The sequence below is a fragment of the Scardinius erythrophthalmus genome (genome assembly GCF_964197995.2).
Source record: "Scardinius erythrophthalmus genome assembly, chromosome: 14".
NCBI classification, from domain to species: domain Eukaryota; kingdom Metazoa; phylum Chordata; class Actinopteri; order Cypriniformes; family Leuciscidae; genus Scardinius; species Scardinius erythrophthalmus.
In genome coordinates, this window is record NC_138234.1 from 5,131,054 (window position 1) to 5,156,554 (window position 25,501).

Here is a 25,501-nt window from a genome sequence, read left to right on the forward strand (position 1 = left end):
CCTCACCCCTGAACTGCGGGAGCGCAGACACAAAGCCAGGAGACGCTCTGATGTTCAGCTCATGCATCTCATCGAGAGCTGCCAACACTCCCACTCCTGTGTGTGTGTGTGTGTGTGTGTGTGTGTGTGTGCGATGCACGTTTGGCACGGACGGGGAAATCGATACGCTCTTTTTCGGATGCCTGCGAACGCTCCTTGGACACGAATGCATGCTGATTTTACAGGGTTCATCGCTGATTTTGCTTGTCTTGTGTTTAAAACTCCTGTCAGGAGACATTGCAGTCATCATTAACGGGAAAAATACAGGAATCTGGAATCTGAAATCCTGGAACTGACGGACTTTTTTAATCATATACACATGGTACAAACTAAAACAAACATGAGAACAAACAATTAAACACAAACATTTTTTAAAGCCATTTTAAAAAGTTAATTGACTGACTGATTATTTACCACATACACATGGTAAATCAAAGGAAATTAGTGTATTTAATAATCTTATTGGTTTATTTATTAAAGATAAGAACAAAAAATAAAAGCATACAATATGAAACAAACAAAATCATAAAAAAATCATTAAATCCATTTATTTGAAAACGATAAACGATTTTTATCTTGTTTTCTTATCATATACACAGTGCTAATTCCAAGGTAATTATTATATTTATTTATTTATTAAAGATAAGGACAAACAATCATATATATATATATATATATATATATATATATATATATATATATATATATATATATATATATATATATATATATACACATTCTTACGCACACTTACAAACTTTAATATTACATGTGATTAATCGCAATCAATCGATTTGACAGCACTAATATATATATATATATATATACACACACACATACATATATGTGTGTGTGTGTGTGTGTGTATATATATATATTAGTGCTGTGAAATCAATTGATTGCGATTAATCACATGTAATATTAAAGTTTGTGTGTGCAAGAATGTGTATACATATATACAGTGTGTGTGTGTGTATATAATATATATATATATATATTTATATATATATATATATATATATATATATATATATATATATATATATATATATATATATATATATATATATATATATATTTTTTTTTTATATATATATATATATATATATATATATATATATATATATATATATATATACAAATGTTTATGTTACGATTAGTCACGATATATACACAAAAAAGTGATGGTCTCTCCACAACAACCATGAATCTAATGCACAACAATCCCAACCAATCAGAAGCTGTTTAATGTTTTATGCATAGCAGGATTTGGGACCAATGAGATTCCAGAGTGGGCGGAGCTACACAACAGAAAGCCACAGGAACAGAATCCAAGTGAAGATGCATGAACTGAAATATGAAAACTCCTGTCTACATCGATTGAGAACCTCTTACAAAAGCCGCAAAAACAACAGTCTGTGATCTGTTTTATTCACACAAGTAATATTCTTATCAGAGGCTCAATTCTTTTGCACTTCATAAGGTAAAATGTAATCCATGATACGTCTGCCTATGAGCAACACGAATCCTTTCAAAACATCTAGTAATTGAATCATGGGGCCCGACACACACGCACACACACACACACACACACACACACACACACACACACACACACACACACACACACACACACAAACATGCTTGTTTGACCTTCGGATCTCCAGCTGAATAAATTTAGTTTGATTTTTCTCAGATCTTTCTCCCGCTTTCATGCTTTTTAAGATTCAGATATCTGCAGAGATAAACAAAGAGAAAGATGGCCATCCATCACTTTCAAAGCCTGTCGCACTAAACTCAAACAAGGCTGCCCTCTGCTACGAATTACTAGCACGTCTCTCTCTGACGACTATTTAGAAGAACAAGAGCACAGTGATTTACAATGTACAGGCCCTCTTAGCGTATTAGCTGCGCTTGAAGGAACGCGGACGCTATTCGAGAGTTTGTGCAGTCCGCATATTTCATGCACACTTATTAAAAGGTAAAAAGGCAGATGAAAAGCCACACAAAAATGGCATTAGCAATGCTGATTAGCGGCTTTTGTAAAGTGACACATTAGCAAGTTAAAAGTAAACTTTCAAGCTAAACGTTCACTGCAAAAAATGTTTATTTGAGTTTGTAAATAAAACTGAGACTATTGGAGTACATTTTATGATGTCTTTCTACTTCGAAAAATCCTGTTTTCACAAACGGAGATGAAAAAAAAACAAGATGGAAGGAAAGATATACGTCTTTCAATGTTTCGCGAAGGAACGCAAACGTTTTTGCAAGGGAACACAAAGTTTTGCGAGCAAACTCAAAACTTTTGTGAGAGAACGCAAAAGCACTGAAATATATTTTTTTTCTAAATTGCATGATTAAATCAACATGTAACTTGCAGTTTCTTTGTAATTCTTTGTGAAATTTACAAGCAATTTTCAAGTGAAAATTCTTTTACACCATTTTTTTTTTTCAGTGTAGCGGAAAATTGTTGTGAAACTCAATTTTGTTGTCTTTAAGTACCGGCACTTTATCTAAATGCTAACGTTATTGTCTTCGAAAATGGAAATGGTTTTCCTTTGCGTTGTTCACGTACAGACGGCAATGTTGTCAAAACGATCCCACTGCGAAAATGCCTAAAAACGCTGTATTATGCAGCCAGGCCAGTAGATGGCGACGTCACTTTGTAAAGAAACTACAAGCCTATAGACTGAACACGTAATACATTAACAAATTCACGATTTCGTAGTTTACAAAGACTATAACGCTATCGTTTTCGAAAACGTGCACTTTAAAAACCGCGTTACCAGGCCCCAAAAACGCAGTTAAATGGACAGCCAAAGTTTTCTGATTTTAGTCGTGCATACAATTTTCCCATTATACCCAAAGCGAGAGACGTGTCCGAGTGGAGGAGCAGTTCTAATATCGCATTCATGTTTTATCCCATGCGTCTCCTCTCGTTGGTTTAGTCGACTGTAATCCGCCCGCGCAGGCTACACCCTTCTGTTTGTCGACATTATCGCCTCCCCAATCACACGCTGAATAGGCAGGGGGAAGATAACGTGCAATTCATCTCCTCATTCATTCACGCTGTCTGTGATTCAACCCCTTCCCCTCCTGCTCCATCCCGTCCCCAATGGGCAGATAAAACGTCCATGTAAGAGCTGCAGCCATTGCCGAAACAAGGTCAGAATACGGAGGATGTAATAGAGCTAATAAAAGGAGATCGCAAGGTGATATTAGTCTCGGTAATCTCGGCGGCGGGATTTCATTCTCTTCAAATCCCCACTTACGTGACAAAACATCGAGTATGGCTTCATGCCTCATTTATGAGCAAAATGGGAGAATACGAAAACTTCAAAACGCAAAGGAGGCCTCTAGGAAAACAAACAAATAAGATGACCGCCTCCGTCCTGGCACAAAGTAATCTGGGCTCGCAATATTGGCAGGTTGTTGTTTTCCCCCCCGCCAGAGGCAGTATTACTTTTAAAATGGATTACTTGAGCATACAGTACAATAAACACAAGTTGATCTCAATTTATCTAACTTTCCAATTATGTTCTCAATGGCAGGGGCTAAAAAGCAGAAAAGTAGCACAAAAAAAAACATGTTGTCGGCCAGAGGTGATGCATCATATCCGAACACACACCAATTCAATCAGCATCTCAATGCTGCAATTAAATCAGAGATAATGATGTTATCAGCCCGAGGACAGTCGGCGTCCTGGAGGCCTTGTATTTACACGTCAAAATGTCATATCGCATGAGGGCAGGGTCGGGGGATGTTCTGCACATAGCAAATCATCTTTCCCTCTCGCTTGAAGAGACAGAGAGAGTGAACTCCTTCGCACTCGCTCTAGCTCTTTTACGCCCCGCTGACGCAGAATCCATCGCATCCCTGACTCAGTCGTGTAGAACGCGTCCTCGTTCACTCGAAGAACACAGCACAGCTATAATTACAGAGTGCCATAATCGAAATGCCATGCAGGAGTGATCAATGTTTTTTCTTTTACTACCTTTAACTCTTTGTGCTTAAAACAAAACCTGAAATCATATTTAGTAGGACAGCAATAGGAATTTAGAGGGAAAATGTGCTTAATTGTCATTACAATGATGTCACAAAACCTAAAAAAAGAAGCTTTTGTTTATGCAATTTTTCCATTCAGTTTTTTTTTTGGAGAATGCAACTTGGATTCTTGTTTTGTGAGATTTTTCCATTGAAAGTGTTTGAATTTAAATGGATGCAAATGGAAAAACGGTACTTGAGTGATATCACTCACGCTAATTCAGCACTGACTTGAACAAAAAGAGATGTGATATTTATTGAAAAACAGATCAGCGTTTCAGGAACGTAATGAGTTTCCAACAGAGCTTAATCACATGTTGACATTTGTGCTAGTTAGAGGCTATAGCGCTCCCTGTTTCTCTGCTGTCAAACCATTTTGTCATTCCTAATTAAGGGAGCATGGCTTGCATTGACAGGCAGGTATTTACTCGTGTTTAACCCCATCTACACTTGACTGACTGTTTCATAACTACAAGGCCCCTCTGTCCACACACATACAAATGCGGCTCCGGCTCCCAGAGGCCCATGTTTTCATGCTTGCATTACAAACAATTACACACATCCATCAGCCCTCAAACATTCCCACCCCCACCAGCGTATCTTGTCCTTCCATCCTCCTCCTCCATCCCCGTTCTCCACCGTCAGCTGGGAATCTACCCCCGATCCTAACAGATGTCCCCTGATTTGGGTGAAATGACAACAAAAGGCCGGGCTCTGAAAGCCATGGCTTTCCCATCTTGCCCCGAGCTTTCTGCTCTCATACAAAGGCCAGCGGATTAGCAGCTTTTAGCACATGAAAAAGCCCCTCATCCTGAAAACTGTCCCCTTAACTGGGCCCTGAAGTTTCTATAGGGTCACTATAAACCCCTTCAGCTCTACTTGGTCCCAAACAAATCCTGCCGAACCAACACCCTGTCTTTGCCCCAGCAAATTCAATCACCCCAGGCCTCAACAAGCAAGGCCCCTGATAACAATTTTAAACCAGCACATATCCCTAAACTAGAAGCGTTTCATTTGGCAAATGGGATATTCAAGAGGACTCTGCATTCACAGTCTTTATTGTTTTGGCTCCCCTTAATGACTTTGTTGTTCATTTGGAGTCGCCCTACAGAAAGGTCACACGCACTCCAAGTCTATCAAATAAGGATCCAACCCTTCAGTCTGGTTCACTGGGGTCTGTAAACTATCAAGCCAAAGTGGAGAATAAGCAGACCAATCACAGATGGCATCTTGACCTCCAGCCATGGATAACAGGGCGGGGACCGTCTCCACAACCCTCGTAGGGGTCATAACTCAGATTGAAGCAAAGGTGGGGCGTGTTAATGACAGATCTGCATTGTCTAAACTCCCCCGGGGATGGGCGAGATGCCCATCAACCTGGAGTGCCAGCTGGTCATCATACTTAAAGAGCAGAAAGCAGAAAAATCATGATGATGGGGACTGGGGGTAAAGAACAAGTGCCCTAAATGAATCAGCTAAACACATCGAGGCCGGTGGGAGGGGTAGAGGTTGGGTGGCGGGTATGTAATGCCCTCCTACCGTAATGAACGCATTATCACAGTGGCATCAGAGCTAGCGGAGCATATCATTGGTTTGAAATCCAGTCTTGCGGTGAGGGGTTTAAGCTTAGGCCTTGCTAGGGTGTGTGGGGAGAAGGTAGTAGCTCTTGGCTTTATCAGCACCGCTGCAGTACTCAGTGCCCAGAGACCGGACGATCAGTCCTGCAGCCTCACGTAGGCAACTGGCCAACCGTGAGATGAAATTAAACTTTGGGGCGAGATGGATCAATCCCGTCAGCAGGGGTGGGTTGCTTGGCGTCTTATCTTGGATTCGCCGTTAACCTGTTGGACTGAATGGGCAACATAGGCCAGAGAGTTAATATAATTTACCAGTAGAGGCCATTCCTCATCTTCAACGAGGCCTGTCACGGACAATGTTGCGATTTTCTCTGGGAACACAAGTGCTGGATAATTCCACCAGACTGACCGCTTGTCCCTCAGGTCGTGGAGGAAAGCTGCAAAACCTAGCAGAACGAGGAGGCCACGGCTCCTTCTGCCCGGCCGCGCGTGTGGACGCAAGCTACGGACACATTAAGACCAGAAGAGCTCATTTCAAAGACACGGCCCTCGTTCTTTTATAACCACCAGACAAATTGCACCCACCGTGAGCTGAAGAGCACCGATTTAGCACTCGGGACAAATTAAGAGGAATAAACACAATTAGCTGGCAGAGCTTAGGCGAACATCTCTCCTCCCCTCCCTTTTCTGCTGATAATGTGAGGAGCTGCAGCACAGCTGCCATTACCGCCACCACTGCATCTGCCATTCAAAACCCAAGCTGATAATTGCACTGCTCTCACTGATACACAAACTCGCCTAATTTTATCTTCGACTACGATCACATTGGCACACAAGGGCTACAATAACCACAGTGAGAGGGAGCTTTTTGTATAATTGTGTTTTTGATATTTCTACCACTCCATTAGCATTTCCTGCACTATGGCGCCAATGAATACAAGGCTGTGCGCAACTCTGTTCTATCAAACCACCATTTATGTATTTTAGGAAGTGATATAAGACACCTTACAAGAGAGAAAGAGAGATGAAAGAGAGATGCTGCTCGTTTGAAGCACGACACACATTTTATATTTAGCATCATTAGCTACTCTAGCTCATGTAAACAAGAGGCTATCTCTGTAATGCACGCAAATGCAAGAGTGCTGCCCTTTTCTTTTCTCTAAAGTCAGGAGAATATTTATTTTGGCATAGCGTGTCCAGAATCTCTCTGAGGCGTTGTCCTTTGATCCCTATTTAAAATGGGGGAAAAGGTTACCGCGATAAGAGTAGGAAAACACACACACGCAAAAAAAGACGACACCAGAAGGAATAACTTTGCAGAAATGAATTTCAAAACCTTGGGGAAGACACCTTACAAAAGACATTTCACCAGAACTCATATCCACAGCTCAATTCAATTAACTTTTCATCCAAAGGTGACACAGAGCGCACACGGGAAATCAAAGTTAGTTCGCCAAACCAAGTTTTTACATCCTCTGAAAAATGTCTTCATTCTGACACAACCAGTCTTCATTGTTTTCTTGTGCGTTATTGTTTAGCCACAAAAGAAAAATAAGCCAAACTACAGGTCTATAGACCGCGGTCACGGCTAACGGCTTCTGTTTGCTTGCATTCCTACGCATTTGTCTTAACATCTCTCAAGATCTGACAGTGATCAGCGGTGATAAATTGTCCAATTATCGTGACATTTAGAATCTACAACATCCTTGCGAGTTTGCAAGTTTCAGCAAAGAACAAAGCCAGATTTTGACTGTGAAAACAAACACCTTTTTTGCCATTAATGCTCGCATTTCATGAAAGGATCGACGATAGCCGTCCTTTTCGGGGAGTTCCTAGAGTAGATCTTTGCCATCAAAGTTACAGGATGAAACATCAACAAAGTCTGAATATAAATTTCTTTTAGATCAAAGCAAACTGTTAAGCCAAAGTTTTCCCAAAAGCAAAACCACTTCAGTCCAGACAGATTCTGATACGGGGCCCCTGAAGTCACATAACAGTGATTAATGAGGCCCGTATTATCTGTGACTAAATTAATCAAGACAATACCTGCACTATGCTTTCAGTCAGTCTCGCTAAAACCTTCACTGAATGAACACACATGTGCTGCTTCAAATGAAAGTAAACATTAAACATTATAACTTTGATATAGTCTGTAGGCCATGGCACAACTGGTCTGAAAAAGAGCATAACTTACAAAAAAGCATTAAAATGCCATGAAAATGCGAGAACAACTCTTGATGAATAGAGTGAACATTATCTGCAATAATTACTTCCAAAATGCACATAATGAATTATTTTACACTCCAGATTTCCACATTATGGGGTCGAATTGACATTTCAACACAATTAAAAAAAACAAATCTAAACTGCCAAAAGTGACCAGCCATAATGTGCATTTCATTGCATGCATTTTCATTATAGTTTTATATTTGGGGTATCAGAGACTCCAAACAGAAGTAATGCAACATTTCAAAAGTCCTCTATGAAAAATTTGTTTATGATCACTGCTCGAAGAGGAAAAGTCATGAAGTTCTGAAGCTACTGAAAGGGTACTGGGGGTCTCAAAGACCTCAAACTGAACATGAAGGAAATAAAACAGCCTAATAATCCATCTGAAAACTGTTCGACTCAAAACCTGCCCATAATGCATAAAAACAAGACAAAGTGATAAGAAACGAAATCGAGCAATAAAATCGTTAAATAGTTATATTTAGTGAATAGAAACGGTCTAAAAATTGGCTAAAAGTATACATGAATGATTTTACTGATTAAAAATGACCATAGAAAATCATGTGTACTTACAATAGTTCCAAGCACGTCCACGTAACTTTAGTTCGGATCGATGCAGATGCGGTACGACCATATAATTCCTCTTAAAAGCGTCCTATGTTGCATCCATGTAAAACAGAGATGGGGTCCGAATAACTCCTTGGAAACGCGAAGTTTTCAACGGGAGAAAACAGTTATCCGTGCCATGTCGACGGCGTCCGTGCGTAAACTCTCCAAAAGCGCACGAAACTCTACACGCGCTTTAAAAAAGAGCTTTAAATGTTGGTCGATTGTCGGTCCACCGCGTCCCAGAGCTGAATCAGATTCTTTTCTTCTTTTTCAGGTCCGGGACTTCGACTGGGGGTAGGGGCAGTTTGGTAGGGGTTTCTTTTGCCCCCCCTTTTCTCCCGCTCGCTCACCCTCCCCAAAACAGCGCAGGAGGGGGAGGCCTCTGCGCGCTCACGACACCGTGAATGAGCGCGCACAGATGAACTATCTGTCATTTGAAACCCTCGCTAAAACCATCCCACCTCCAAAATAAGAAGTCGGGAGGGAATAAATTGACCCTAATCAGATTCATTTTCTCTATAATAGCCAATTTGTACATATTTACCCTCTATGAAAAGAATGTTCTTGCATAGAAACCAGAGTCAACACTTGTGTTTGGAGAAAACAACAGATGACTATATTTAGCTATACATGTTTCTATATAAAACAAACGTTAGTGTTTAAAATATCCTATCCTAAACTCGTTTAGAAACTATAATAACTGTCACAGTTTTAACTACCATACTAAAAGAAATCACACTTCAATTTTACCCAACCCTAAATGAGTGAAACAGAAAACCCCAAAGGTAGTTGTTATGTGCAGCGTATTCAAATAAAGCTCTGTGCTTTGGGCTAAGAAGTTACTAAAAAAATACATCACTGGGTGTTTATCAGAGACATTCACAATACATATTGTGTTGAAACACGGCAAGTTAAAGGCCTGCACCTGTAACAGCACCGAGCAATGGCCTAGCACAATAACTCATCCTTTACAGAGAAGCCCTGGAGTATTGTTTACACGCATTTTTCTCTTTATTTAAGGGCCTCGGTGATCTGTGCCATCATAAAGGGCCGAGACCCAATCAGCAGGAACGCCACGTAAAGCGCTGCTGTGATTTTATGTTGATTTCCCTCATGTTTCTTACTCACACTTGCCTAGTTTAATCAGGCTTATAAATCGAACGCCACAGAGCGTCCCGCGTTCTCCTGGTGGCGGAAAGCTTAGCATGGTAAATTTCAGCGGGCTGAAGAGCCATCTGAGGATGCTGGGGGAAATGATAAAGATCACTTACCACTCGACATAGCCAATCCATAAGACCATAATGAGCATTGTATGCTGGAAATATTTTCTTCTTTGCCGTTTCAGTGTGTGGGTTTGGAACGTCTATGTTGTGTAGAGCTAGATAAAGCAGCCAATTCATATTTTTATATTGTTATTGAATGGCTTACTACTCTTTTAGAGGAAGATGTGTAATTAGGTCAAAATTTGGTGCATAAAAACTAAGCAATTACAGAAGGACCTGCTAAATATAGCTACAATATTATATTTTTCAAAAGGTAAACACTTGAATAACTGGTTTCCGCAACCAAGCAAAGCAATACGCTTAATCGAATTTAACATGTGCGAAGCTAATAAACAAGCAATATTAACTCACAAAAGCACTGTTTAGTGTAATCATTTGTAATAGCTTCCATGAGTAGCTTCAGGGCACATACGAGAGCAGTGTATTTAATGGCTGTTTTTCTGAGGCATGGGAATGCTGAACTTTGAAGCGCTTTGAAAAAAAACTTGCCTTTCTGAGGTGCTTTCAAAACTTTGGGCGTGTTTGACAGAGGCGGCTCGCTCGCCAAGTTTTGGGGGAAAACACATCAATTGCAGGGGGCCTCGTACAGAGCCTTGGGGGACCTCCTTTCAACGTGCTTCAGAAATGCAGTCTCTCCATCGCTAGAAAATGCATCATCTTTTATCTTTAGATCCACTGTGTGAAGAACATGCTTCTGTATACACAGCCCTTCGTGTGTGTGTGTGTATTTGTCTACTGAAAGTGAACTGATCCATAGCAGGAAGGAAAGCAGACTGACAGCTATTAGAGTCTTATCTGCTGTCTGATAGGAATCTACAAAGTCCCACTGCAGAGATTATGAATTCATTACAGACAGTCCGCACACACACAAAAGGGGTCTGTATATTCACAGTGAAAGGAGAGGTCATTGCAAACGGTATCATAAATATTAAAGTGACTGTCTTGTTGCTTTTGAACGAAGAAGAATATGACTGTTTTTCAAAAGATGCAGAGGTGAGGTCATTCTTCCCTCACAGGGAGAGCAGGTTCAAATGCTAAAATGACTAGAGATGTACTGTGCTTTCTGCAGTTAACGCTCAGTGGAACAGGGGGGAGTGTCCAAAAAGAAAGAAATTTGACACTCGTGGATGCCACAGGCTGCCTGCGGTCCGTTGCTCTGTAGGATAACAGCAGGATGACTTTTAAAAGGCAAAAGCATTTTTCAAAACTAAAAGCGAAAGGCAAACAACAGTCATATTATGAGGAGTGTTGAGGCAGTGGATTTCAGATAATGCTGTGGTGGATTTCTAATAGATAAAATAGTAAACTGTATATCAAACTAACCATGTCTCTAACATCTAACCTTACTTGTCTTTTCAGGCCTAACATGATAACACTTTGAAACACAATGTACTAAAACGCTCTGTCCTGTGTTTTTGGATGTTGTATGTTGTGTTTGCCATACCCCTTTGACTTTGGTTGTGTGAGTGTAAAAATAACACATTTGGCAATTGAAACTAGACCAATGACTAAATTTGAACCTTGTGATTAACCTATGAAGTTATCATTAAAACAAAGTTTGCTTCACCTGGTAACAGAAGGGTTTGCATATGAAGAACAAATCAAATTCATATCATTTTGCCATACCTCCCTATTCTATAAAAACTGTTGTATTTGTGTTAGCTGGTGGGATTCTCAATGGAATTTGTCAGAGATCCTCCTGCCTTGCTTCTTCTTGGGGGAGATTCTCTGAGAACTGCTCGAGAGATCCTCCGGCCGTGATTAAAACATTTAAAGGACATTTGCTGAGGTCTGTCTGTCGATTATTCCTGCGCAGGAAGAAAGCTAGTTACGGGAACAGGTATTAGCACCCAGCCGACGTCGATGTGTAGACGCGCAAGAGTATAAATATGATAGGCCCAGGTAGACTTAGGTCAGATGAAATAGGACTTGGTTAGGTTTAGGGAAAAATCTAAGACTATGCCAAAGAGACTAAAAGAAAATGGATTAAAAATAGTAGAATAGTTAACCCAAAAATATAGGTAAAATATACGTTTCAAAGCCAGACGAGTTTCTATTTTCAGGGAAGACAAAAGGAATTTATAGCAGATTGTTTTTCCTTTTTTTCCATTAGAAACAAAAAAAACACACACTGACTGTTGTATTCATCTTTTGAAAGGAAATATAAAGTATTAATTACTCTAAATCGCATGCACTATATTCCTTCAAGAGCTTAGAGACAGAGCAAAATCATTTATAATTGAATGTAAAAGTATGAAATATAACATGTTATTATTAAAATCTCTCAGCTCTTAATTTAATTTGCATATTCAGATGAGTGTAATCAACCACAATTGGTGTCAAATGCTGGTGCGACATGTTCCTGTGGAATATCTGAATGTGCTATTAGGTCTATTAGGTCATTTATGGACTACACTTATTTAGCACTTTTATTGTCCTTTCTGTAATTTGACTGGCTTTGATCACTGCATGCGTTTGTTGTAAATACGCTAGGGCTGTTTTCGACTAAGGATTTTCATAGTCGAATCTGATTCGTTAGATTTTGCCGTAGTCGACTGATAGTCGAACCTTTTTTTTTTTTTCTTTTTTTTTTTTTTAGATAGCAGCTAGATTTTTTCTATTTCAAACAAAAGAGCTAAAAAACATATATCACACATATATCATAACATTTCATAAACATGAGGAGCAATATGAGAGAGAAATTTGGTGATGGTTGTTTAGGTACATTAAATCACGTAAAGCTTTTCCACGCCCATGAGAACCGCGTGGAGTCAACTCACAGCCGCTCCGCTGCCCTGCTGAAAATGTTAAGCAGAAACGCTTAATATCAGATAACGTCCATAATAATTGGACTCTGGGTTCGATTTTTTGACCATTTTCAGTGGTTATGAGGAGCAATATGAGAGGGAAATTTGGTAATCGTTGTTTAGGTACATTAAACGTAAAGCTTTTTAACGCACATGAGAACCGTGTGGAGTCAGCTTTTTAACGCACATGAGAACCGTGTGGAGTCAGCTTTTTAACGCACATGAGAACCGTGTGGAGTCAACTCACAGCCGCTCCGCAGCCCTGCTGAAAATGTGAAGCAGAAACGCTTAATATCAGATAACGTCCATAATAATTGGACTCTGGGTTCGATTTTTTTATCATTTTAAGTGGTTATGTGGAGCAACATGAGAGGGGGATTTGGTAATCATTGTTTAGGTACATTAAACCATGTAAAGCTTTTAACGCACATGAGAACCGTGTGGAGTCAACTCACAGCCGCTCCGCAGCCCTGCTGAAAATGTGAAGCAGATTTTTGAATACATTTTTATTTATTTACATTAGTAAGCTACAGGACATCGTCTTTCAAAACATGACCTGAAAAAATTAAATAAAAATGGTACCCAGCCCTTCTGAAAATGCGAATGCGTCTCTGTCCCCAGCACATTTCAAACCAAACTGACGCCCATGTATTCGACTATGAGGTTCATAGTCGAATCAGACCTCTCCGAATCGAATCGTCGAATCCTCGACTATTAGAAGTCAGCCCTAAAATACGCAGCTTGAACATTCTGCTGAATATCTTGTTTTGTGTTTTACAGAAGAAAAAAAGACATTTGGGTTTTGAACGACATGAGGGTGAGTAAATTATGAAAGGATTCCCATTTACTAAAACACGTGAGGAAAGAACGGACAGTAACGGAAAGAAAGGGGAACTCAGGAGTGAGGGAGATGTGTGTGTGTGTGTGTGTGCAGTGAGCTGTAAAAGATGGCAGGTTGCCTCTGCTCTGTGCCGTGGATGTGTTGGCCTTATTTGGAGTCAGAGACTCTCTGGTTGTTTACCCAGCAGGTCAGAGGGCCGCTACACCGCAGCACTGCAGTGCAAACACTCCGCCTGCCACCGAGAGGAACTCATCAGCACATATCTGCTCCAGCCTGACACACACACACACACTATATCACAAGATTTATCTCATACAAACAGTTAGGCTGTAAAGGCTAGGTGATATAGCTAATAATATCTTACCAAAGAGACCCTGTTGCAAAATAAATGACTAATACAAGCAGCAAAAAGGCCCGTTCACACCAATAATGATAGATAACTATAACGATATCGTTCTGTTTATTATAATCTTGCGCTGCAGTTTTGTGGTCTGTGATCTGAAAGCAGGATGGATTCTGATTGGCTGTCAATATCATTCATCAGCAGGAAAACAAACACTGAACGTGATTCCAACGATGTTGTTTCTCTTTGCCGTTATTGTTATAGTTGCGATGTGGACTCGCTATTTTTTTCACATTTAGAATGATATGATATCGTTCTTGGTGTGAATGGGCCCTTACACACCATTAAATTAACAAATGTTTATAATAAGTGATACTTTTTAAAATAATATTTAATAATAATAATGGTAATAGCGATAAAATAACAATACAAATATTATTATTATTGTTGTTTTAACAGGAAAATGTCTTTAAGTTAAAATAAGTAAAAAATAAAAAATAAAGGCATGTTTTGAACAGTATTTACTAATACAAATAGAGGAGAAAAACGAAAAATGAAAGCCCTCGCTCACCACGTATTAGGGGGAAAACACATCAATTGCAGGGGGCCTCGTACAGAGCCTTGGGGGACCTCCTTTCAACGTGCTTCAGAAATGCAGTCTCTCCATTGCCAGGAAATGCATCAGCTTTTATCTTCAGATCCACTGTGCGAAGAACACACTTCTGAATACACAGCCTCTCGTGTGTGTGTGTGTGTGTGTGTATTTGTCTCCTGAAAGTGAACTGATCCATAGTCAGGAAGGAAAGCAGACTGACAGCTATTAGAGTGCAACTGCACCGTCTTATCTGCTGTCTGATAGGAATCTACAAAGACCATCGTTTATACAGTTTACAACAAATATTCACAATGATTAATAATAATAATAAAAAAAATTAAATATAATTAATTCATTGTGGAAATGTCACAAATGTGTGCAAAATTTCTTGAATGTCGGTTGATTGTAAATTTCTCCCGACAAAACAAACACACTCTGTCCATCTCTTCTCTATTGCAGCTTGTGTTGGTGTGTTTGTGACACAGAGTCTGTCCTGTGAACACAATGGAGGGCCAAAGCAAACAGGCCCCGTGTTGCAGAGGCTCCCACGCCTGCAGGATTTGCCCACAATGCACTGTGCCCTCGAGCGACTCTAACTCAGTCTGGCACGGCAGATCTCCAGCATTCAGACCCGGATCAGACCTGCGACACACTTCAGCCCGGATATCAATAGAGCTCACGGCACATCCACACCCATTCCAGCTTCACTGCAAAAATACTCACAAATAAAGTCACGAAGAACCCCCGAAGCGTGTCAAGTTCATTGCAATAATCAAAATATTGGTAAAAAAAAACAAAAATCTAGAATATAGTCAAGTTAAATACCACCAAAAATAATCAGAGCACTGAGAATTGGTGGGGTTTAAAATTGGTAGACGTGACAGAGAGAAGCGACCTAATGTGTGTAGTAAAGATTAATCGCTTTGGTTAATTGTGATCCTGGCTGACGGAGAGCAGCAGAAACAAGACCCAAGCGGACGCGGTTCTCGTGTTCAATGAGCACGCATACAGATAAACGCTGTTTACCGGCGGCGAGGGGAAGATGTGGAGGCTAATAAAGCAGAAATGAGCTCTTTACCCGTATCTCGGCTCTACAGCTCTACATGCAATATTCAGCCGATCGCATTGCTCTCACTCGCACATAGCCTGTGGCGATGAGTCCAGATGTGCTGACCTTCTCTGCTCTCCACTTGTTGAGAAGAAACAGGCACCGGCCGCAAATAATCTGAGCAAACGCCCTCAAACTCGAGAGCCTCGTATCTTTGACAGACGGTCAATGACAGCACACACTCAAGCATCTCTGTGTGAAACACATCACTGAAGCAAAATGAGAAATAACACACACAAACTAAGCACTTAATGTTTTTTTTGTGTATGTGTGTGTACCAAAAACAAACAGATATTCCCAATAACTACATTTATGAACAAAAGGAAGGCGGAAAAAAAAGAATGTTGCCTCAAAGCGTTCATAAATATACATTAAATCATATAATATCACATTAGGATGCACACTAAGCCTGTAATGATGTGATCAAACAGTAAAAAAGCACGTCAATAATGATAGATGACAGCCTAGATGATGTGATAAAAAAATTATATAAGCTTACGTTAAACCTAAATTAACCATAAATCCACTCTAAAACTAGCTTATTTTTCTTTACAATAACAGAAAGTTAATATGGTCAGATGGTGTTCGAGCTCATGAAGGTTTTTACCTCTCTGCTGTTTTAATATTCCTTCTGCTTCATTCTTCGGCTGGTTTTAGTGGCGTTTTCTTCGGCAGCCTCGGTTGCACCTTGAGTAAAAGAGGAGAAAGAAAGAGAGGAGAAAGAATGTTCAACGAAATGCCACTTTTTACTACCGGTAGTTTATCGCAAACAACATTTTGAGTTCCTGTTGCGATGCAATGCATTGTGTTGCATTATGATTTGTAGACACATTTTACAATGCAAAACATACCAAATCGAGCGCCCTCTTCTTTTAAACGTTCAACGAAATGCCAATTTCGCTAATTTATCGCAAACACAACATTTTGAGGTTCCTGTTGCGATGCAATGCATTATGTTGCATTATGACTTGCAGACACATTTTATAATGCAAAAACACACCAAAATGAGCATCCTCGCCTTTTAAACGTTCAACAAAACACCAATTACGTTAGTTTATCACAAACAAAACAGTAATGGGACTTTTGAGCTCCTGTTGCAATGCAATTCATACTTGTGTCGTATTACGAATGCAGGAACATTTTAAAATGCAAAACACACAAAATCAAGCATCCTCGCATTGTAAACGTTTACCGAAATGCCACTTTCGCTAATTTATCGCAAACACAACATTTTGAGCTCCTGTTGCGATGCAATGTATTATGTTGCATTATGACTTCCAGACACATTTTATAATGCAAAAACACACAAAAACGAGCATCCTCGCCTTTTAAACGTTCAACAAAACGCCAATTACGTTAGTTTATCGCAAACAAAACAGTAACTAGAGTTTTGAGCACCTGTTGCGATGCAGTGCATTATGTTGCATTATGACTTGAAGGCACATTTTAAAACACAAAACACAAAAACAAGCATCCTCGTATTGTAAACGTTTAATGAAATGCCACTTTCGCTAATTTATCGCAAACACAACATTCTGAGTTCCTGTTGCGATGCAATGCAATTATGTTGCATTATGATTTGCAGACACATTTTACAATGCAAAACATACCAAATCGAGCGTCCTCGTCTTTTAAACGTTCAATGAAATGCCACATTCGATAATTTATCACAAACACGTCATTTTGAGCTCCTGTTGCGATGCAATGCTTTATGTTGCATTATGACTTGCAGACACATTTTATAATGCAAAAACACACCAAAACGAGCATCCTCGCCTTTTAAACGTTCAACTAAATGCCACTTTAGTTAGTTTATCGCAAACAAAACAGTAATGGGACTTTAGAGCACCTGTTGCGATGCAGTGCATTATGTCACATTATGACTTGAAGGAACATTTTAAAACGCAAAACACACAAAAACAAGCATCCTCGCATTGTAAACGTTTAATGAAATGCCACTTTCGATAATTTATCACAAACACGACATTTTGAGCTCCTGTTGCGATGCAATGCTTTATGTTGCATTATGACTTGCAGACACATTTTATAATGCAAAAACACACCAAAATGAGCATCCTCGCCTTTTAAACGTTCAACTAAATGCCACTTTAGTTAGTTTATCGCAAACATAACAGTAATGGGACTTTAGAGCACCTGTTGCATTGCAGTGCATTATGTCACATTATGACTTGAAGGAACATTTTAAAACGCAAAACACACAAAAACAAGCATCCTCGCATTGTAAACGTTTAATGAAATGCCACTTTCGCTAATTTATCGCAAACACAACATTCTGAGTTCCTGTTGCGATGCAATGCATTATGTTGCATTATGACTTGAAGACACATTTTATAATGCAAAAACACACCAAATGGAGCGTCCTCGCCTTTTAAACATTCAACTAAATGGCACTTTCGTTAGTTTATCGCAAACAAAACAGTAATGGGACTTTAGAGCACCTGTTGCGATGCAGTGCATTATGTCACATTATGACTTGCAGACACATTTTACAATGCAAAAACACACCAAGTTAAGTCTTCATCGCCTTCTAAATGTTCACCGAAACACCACTTTCACCAGTTTATCGCTTCCTCACGTTTAAAAGGTTTTGTGCTCTTGTTGCGCTGTCGAAAACGAGTTTTATTCCTCCCTTTATCTTTGTGCTCATCCCTCTCCCTGCCTCATAGACAAGCCTCAGCCTCCTCTTGGGACACGGTTTCCACGACAACCGGCCAGCCAGCGGGCGGACATGATTCCTCGTCCTGACGGGACGCTTTAATTCGAGACTACCCAATCATAACCGCTGAGTGCCGAGAGAGGTCCCACAAGGCAGGGAGGGAGGGCCGCGTGACGCCCTCTCAGCTTTCGCTGCTAAAGCGAGCGGGAGTTTGTGTAATGTACGACATTTATTCAGCACACACATCGCAGACACTCCCTCCGTCAGACGCTTCATTAATCAGGCTGAATATAGCGTAGCTGTGAGCTAGCACTATCGCTACCCCACCAGGGGACGCGACAGTACATTAGCCTCAATGTTAAGAGAGGGTGTGTGATAAATCCAAGCGCGCGCTCGCGATGGGAACGGGGTAGTGCACTTGAGCGCACACTAACAAGAGTCTAAATGTAGCTGGTTTTCTCAGGCGCTGGTCAGCGACAGATGGCGGAGCTTCATGGTGCAGGGCTAACTGGGAGAGGGTGGATGCGTGATGACACACACTCACTCTTTCAGAAGCACAGGAGCATCCTCACACACTTCAACTGGGAGTACACTAATCTAGCAAACTCAGGAGCGCTTCTCTTCATGCAGTATAAAAGTGTTCTTTACACGCACAGAAACATGATTTATATTTAATAAATGATTGGAAGCTTATTAGTTAATAATAATAATAATGCATGATAAAGTTATTCATAATATGCACTGAAATTGTTATTTTAAACAAATGATTGTAAGCTACTAAAAGTTAATAATAATAATAATGATGATGATGATGATGAATTATATAAAGTTATTCATAATAAACACTGAAACATGCTTTATTTTTAATAAATGATTGTAAGATAATACAAGTTATTAATAATAAGGATAATAATAATGCATTAAAGTTATTGATAATACACACTGAAATGTTTTATTTTTTAATAAATGATTGTAAGATAATAAAAGTTAATAATAATAATAATAATGCATTATAGAGTTATTCATAATTCACACTGAAACATATTTTTAATAAATGACTAAGCTAATACAATTTATTAATAATAATAATTACAATAATAATTATGCATCATAATCATAACAAATGCTGAAAAGTTTTATCTTTTAATAAATTATTTAAATCTAATAATAATAACCCCTATCATCATCAAATATTGATCACGTGTTTTATTGCTTTAAATTCTCTGATGGTTTTTGTCCCATAAATAAAAAATAATATATATACATTATAATATACAGTGCAATGCATAAGTTTAGACACCCATGCTAAAGTTGACTAAAAAGAGGAATAAAAAATCATATTTTGGAAATTGAACTTAATGCCTTAATTTAAAAAATTAGGAAAAATCCAACCTTTAAGGACACCAATTTTCTTTGTGAATGAATAATGTATCGTAAATAAATAAATGTTCTTCCTTAAAATACAGGGTGCATAAGTTAGTACACCCCTATGTTAAATTCCCATAGAGGCAGGCAGATTTTTATTTTTAAAGGCCAGTTACTTCATGGATCCAGGATACTATGCATCCTGATAAAGTTCCCTTGGCCTTTGGAATTAAAATAGCCCCACATCATCACATAGCCTTCACCATACCTAGAGATTGGCATGGTTTTATTTCAGTTAGCCTAAAAGCTAGTTTGATTTGCATTGAGAGATGATCTTATGGAAAGTACCCCATGCCAATCTCTAGGTATGGTGAAGGCTATGTGATGATGTGGGGCTATTTTAATTCCAAAGGCCAAGGGAACTTTATCAGGATGCATAGTATCCTGGATCCATGAAGTAACTGGCCTTTAAAAATAAAAATCTGCCTGCCTCTATGGGAATTTAACATAGGGGTGTACTAACTTATGCACCCTGTATTTTAAGGAAGAACATTTATTTATTTACGATACATTATTCATTCACAAAGAAAATTGGTGTCCTTAAAGGTTGGATTTTTCCTAATTTTTTAAATTAAGGCATTAAGTTCAATTTCCAAAATATGATTTTTTATTCCTCTTTTTAGTCAACTTTAGCATGGGTGTCTAAACTTATGCATTGCACTGTATATAATTGTTTTGTATGAAAATAAGAATATATTTTCCACATATTTGCAACATATTTCATGACAATTAAGTACATTTACAAATACGTTTTACACCGAAAATCTAATTGATCAATAAAATAAATAAATCGTAAAAAACTCTGGTAAAGTTATGGTAGTGTTTGTTGTATCAAATTTAATTTAGGTTGTGTCCAAAACAAGACTTTTTGCATTAAGGAAAGAGGGGGTAAAATGTGCGTAATTGTTGGAACAAAAATATCAACGCAAAATAATAATTAGTTTGTATATCTATTTGTTTTGATAATCAATTCTAAAGAATATGCATTGATTTATTGACCAGCATTGATGTGAATGTGAATGTGATCGTGTGAGTGTGTAACATCAGCAGATCTGCAGTAATCGAGCCGATCCCAGAGCTCACGCCACAATGATTCAGTTAGAGGAGAAATAGATCCACGCACCAAAGTCAGACACAAAACGTACGGCTAGCGTTTCTTCATCAGCGCTCCCTGAGGAAACTTCACACACACAACCTCGGCTCACACCACAGTAATCTCACATGTGACTCTCACAAGAGGTTTAAAAGTCAGCGAAACGTTTCTACTTTTAAAATGTTAATTCTATAGCTTTCAATTCTAGGAGAAACATCTGAGACAAAGTTCATACTAAAATGAAACAACTGATGACTCTGATTGATGAAATTATTATTATTATTAGGCCAATTTAGCCACTACCTAAATAAAATAAAATAAGTAAACAAAAATAAATAAATAAAATATTTGTTATCAATTAATTTAGTTAAAGTACACATTAAATATTGAAATATATAAACATTAAATCGTTTATAAATGTTCATATTATATTTAATATTAATAATAAATATTACAATTATTACAAGTAATAATAAAATTTTTACATAATTACATAACAAGTAAATAACATAATTAATATATGTAATTATTATTTGTATTATTATAACTGTTATATTACTATAAATGAATAAATATTTATCAATTAATTTTGTTAAATGTTGTAAAATATTTGTTACACAAAATATTTAAATCTATTTATTAATATCATATTTTAATTTTCTATGTATTAACCATATATTAATATTAAATATTTATTAAATTATTACAATTAATATGCAACACATTAATATAATTAGTATATTTAATTTTTTTATTACTTTTATTAGGTAAATTTAACCAATAAGTAACAAAATAAAATAAATAAATATTTGTTATCAATTCATTTTGTAATAGTAATATTAAATTATATATTATTAACACATTAATGTTAAATATTAGCCTACTACAAATAATATAAAACACCAATATTATTTATAATTATTAATGTTATTATTATAATTAAAAAGTAACCCTTACATTAGGCTCTAAAAGCACTTTCGAGTCCTGGACATGTTCGTGTGAACTCAGTGACATTTGACGGATTCACTCCCTCGTGTCTCATTTTCTCCGGGAATAAATCTCCCCATCCCAAGCCATTCCGACTCAAGTTTTATTAGTGGGCCTGTTTTTGACAGATAAGTGCCACTGTTATCCTTTTAAAATAGCCAGCTTTTCCATAACCCGCAAAATAATAATGACAGCGCGGCCTGCCAAATGAAAAGAGCTAGCGCTGTTCTTGTTGCAGTCGCTGTTGATCTGGGCCAATCTGGACGGGACGGACAGATGTACTCAATAACACCATGACCCCAAACGTTGCAATGATCCAACCCTGGAATCCCCAGAATAAATTAATTGTTTTGAGTTTTTTAATCAAAGTAATCTTATTGCCCTTCGCTGACATTGTGACATTTGGACCGGCGCTCGTCGCAGATGTGTCCCAGCCGGAGGAATGGACACATCGGATTAATTACGATAAATCAGTCGGCCCACACCTGTTTACGACCGGCCAAAAGCCTCATCGCTCATGTTCTGCAGCTCTGGAGAGCGTTTCAGTGGCGCTCATGCTGTTTTCTGCGCGCATGGACGGACGACATCTTGTTTTTCTGGGTGTTTGCTTCAAATAGGTCATATTATGCCCTTTTATAAAGTACTAGAACAGGTTTTCCAGCTTAAATGTTGATTATTTTCCTCATATTCTCCATTGTTGCGGCTCCTCTCTTCCCAGTCTGTCAGTAACGCTCTGTTTACTTCCTGTCTCTATGAAGCCCCTCCTTCTGAAAAGCACACTGTGCTCTGATTGGTCGACTGGAGCAGTGTGTTGTGATTGGTTGAGCACTTTGAGTGTGTTTGGGAAATGTCCCGACCCTTTCCATAACCGCCAGTTTAACACACTACTAACTAACTCAACCAGGCCACGCCCCTTTATTCTGCGCATTAATTATTTAAATGAGGAATATTGTTTTTAGTGAAACTAACAGACTTAATTATAAAACAAATTTTAACCAAAACAACTAAATTTATGGTCTGAAAATGATTTGTCATTCTCCCCCAGAAATTACAACTGTGCACAACATTTCTAATCGCCAAATTATGCAAAACTGAAAATATGATTTAACTGTGCATTTATGATGCTAAATTAGCCTTAACAACACAAAGAAAGGCAATATAAGTTGTGAGAGGTAGTTGAAATTACACCATGGTAAAAAAATGAATAAATAAATTCCACTGCTGGACATTATTATTATTAGTGGAGAAAGCAGACAAGATAGGAAAACTGCATTTTATGAGAGTTTATAAGTCTGCACACACTCCGTATTATTAACATGTCAGCGTGAAATTAATCAAAGGTTTCTTGTGAATGTATAATCTATGTTTATCCCGTGCTCGCGGAGGGAGTGCAACAGAAAAATCATTTAGTTTATTAATACTAAATCATACTTGCCTAAGGATTTGTGCCACGGAATTCCAGTCTGCCTTTGACCTCGGGAACGCCGGACCAGAGCCGGATCATCCACGCTAATCCGCACTCATTAGAAATGAGCCGTATGATACCGCCGCACCCCCGTCCCGTCTGCGGATAAATAACGGCTTTGATGGCGAATTAATACAAATATTACGACGCTGTAAATAAACCCCTCAGCTCAGCCACGCCGGAGCCAAAAAAGCGCTTATAATGATGATTGCAGCGACAATATCTGCATTATCTCTGGAAGAAGGAGCAGCGTTTGTGATTTCGAGGGGATCCGGGGGCTTTTAGCGAAATGAAAAGGCCTGAAGTGAAGTATTTGAGGCATTGATATTCCGAAGTGGCTCTCGCGCGCTCTTTCCCGCTCTATCTTTCCCGCTCACAGGGCACGACACTAGATATCAGATCATTTTCGAGGAGATTGTCAAGGCAAATAACACGGGGTTGCATTGTTGAAGGCGTCTGCTTTTCTCTGAAAAAAATGTACTCAAGTCAGGAGTAGAGTGATTCTCAAGACCCGTGGATCTCAGTCACAACTAGCCGGTTATGAACCGATCAGAACGGGAAACGGGAGGGAAAACGATGCTGAATATACTATGCAGGAAACTTTATAATCGTGAACTAAATTAACAGCCTCCAAAAATGAGACGAGAGATCTTCCTGTATCTTTAGTTGCTGACGTCAAATATCGTGCATCCAATCAAAACTATTTTTTTTATTTTTATTTTTTTTTACAAAAATTGCTGCTCTCAATCCAGAGAAACCGATTGGACAAAAATATTGTCTGCAATATTTCTCGGAAGAGAAAGTCTGTAGTACATCTAAGATTTAGGTTTGTGTCTTAAAGTCCACCTGTAGGCCTAGTCAATAATTATATCCCTTAAAACTCATCTTTGATTACCAAAATGACATCTTAAAAAAAAAAAACTTCCTTGGAAAAAAATGTCTTAAAATAGCTTGAATGTATGCGCGGTTCTATGAATATGCAAATGAGCCCCGCCTCCACTCACTCACTCAGCTCAGAGATCCACTGGTTGACGATCACACGTTGATCTGATTGGTTACAAGGTAGTTTGTGACGTCAGAAACACCAGCAATTTCAAAGCGTGTTTTTGAGACTGTCTTTGGTTCACTGCAGTTTTAAGGAGAAAATACTCAGCAATGCTGTCGACACATTATTTGTCTTAAAGCATATTAAAAACACCATATAGAGTTATATACAACATTAAAAGCTGGATTTAAAGGCAGCACGATAAACACTACCATAGTGTAAGTACTTCTATGTAAAAAGGTTTTCTAAATTATGCTTTATTAATATATATATATATATATTTTTTTTTTTTAAAGAAAAATAGGATCGAAAAGATTCTAGAACCTGACTGGCAAAAATATTGCCAAAAATGAAATTTATTAGAAATATGGAAATAACCCATTAAACAGTTATTTAAGACATTTCTCCTCATATAGAACCTTTTTGGCATAAAGCTTTCTTTAAATTTGAGTCAAGAACCCTGGAGATCTTATGGAAGCTTGTGGAAGCCAATGAATACAAAATAAAGTTAATTGTGAGTTTGCATCTTGCAATTCTGACATTTTTCCCAGAATTGCATGATATAAACTCGCAGCTGCGAGTTATAAAGTCAGAATTATGAAATAGAAACTATAAACTTATGATATTCCCCTCAATTCTGACTATAATTCACAATTGCGTGTTTTTATTGAACAATTCTGACTTTTTTTCTTGCAATTGTGTTTATTTCGCGCAATTCTGACTTCATTATTTGCAATTATGAGTTTTTATCCCTCAATTCTGACTTTATAATTCACAATTGCGATTTTTGACTTTTTCACGCAACTGCGACTTTATAATTCACAATTGCGTGTTTTTATCTCACAATTCTGACTTTTTTCTTACAACTGTTTTTTATCTCGCAATTCTGACTTTAAAATTCGCAATCACAAGTTTTTATCTCACAATTATGACTTTTTCTTGTAATTGTGTTTATATCTCGCAACTCTGACTTTATTATTCGCAATTGCGAGTTTATATCTTGCAACTCAGACTTACATTTTTCACAATTGCGAGTTTATATCCCTCAGTTATGTCTTTTTCTAGCAATAATGTTTGCATCTCCCAAATCTAACTTTAAAATTCACAATCACAAGTTTTTATCTCGCAATTATGACTTTTTCTTGCAGTTGCGAGTTTATTTCTCGCAAATCTGACTTTATTTCTCGCAATTCTGACTTTATTTCCCACAATTCTGAGAAAAATAGTCAAAATTCACAATTATTCGCAATTGTTCCTTGGCGGAAACGAGCTTCCATGGCGGAAACGAGCTTCCATTTTATATTCTATATAAAACTCTTTTTTTTCCAAAGAGC

At 38.2% G+C, this 25,501-nt stretch overlaps 1 protein-coding gene across 12 annotated transcripts in view; it reads right to left on the reverse strand.

The window, feature by feature from the left end:
- ptprsa (protein tyrosine phosphatase receptor type Sa) overlaps positions 1 to 25,501 on the reverse strand; it is a 215,315-nt gene that overhangs the window by 151,079 nt on the left and 38,735 nt on the right. For 9 of the 12 annotated variants that reach the window (XM_081383770.1, XM_081383768.1, XM_081383776.1 and 6 more), the window contains exon 1: positions 8,463 to 8,764. The gene's annotated coding sequence lies outside the window, so the exon portion shown is untranslated. Of the gene's footprint in view, positions 1 to 8,462; positions 8,785 to 16,082; positions 16,163 to 25,501 lie in introns of those variants that run through there. The other 3 variants (XM_081383767.1, XM_081383772.1, XM_081383771.1) reach the window with 3 other exon arrangements.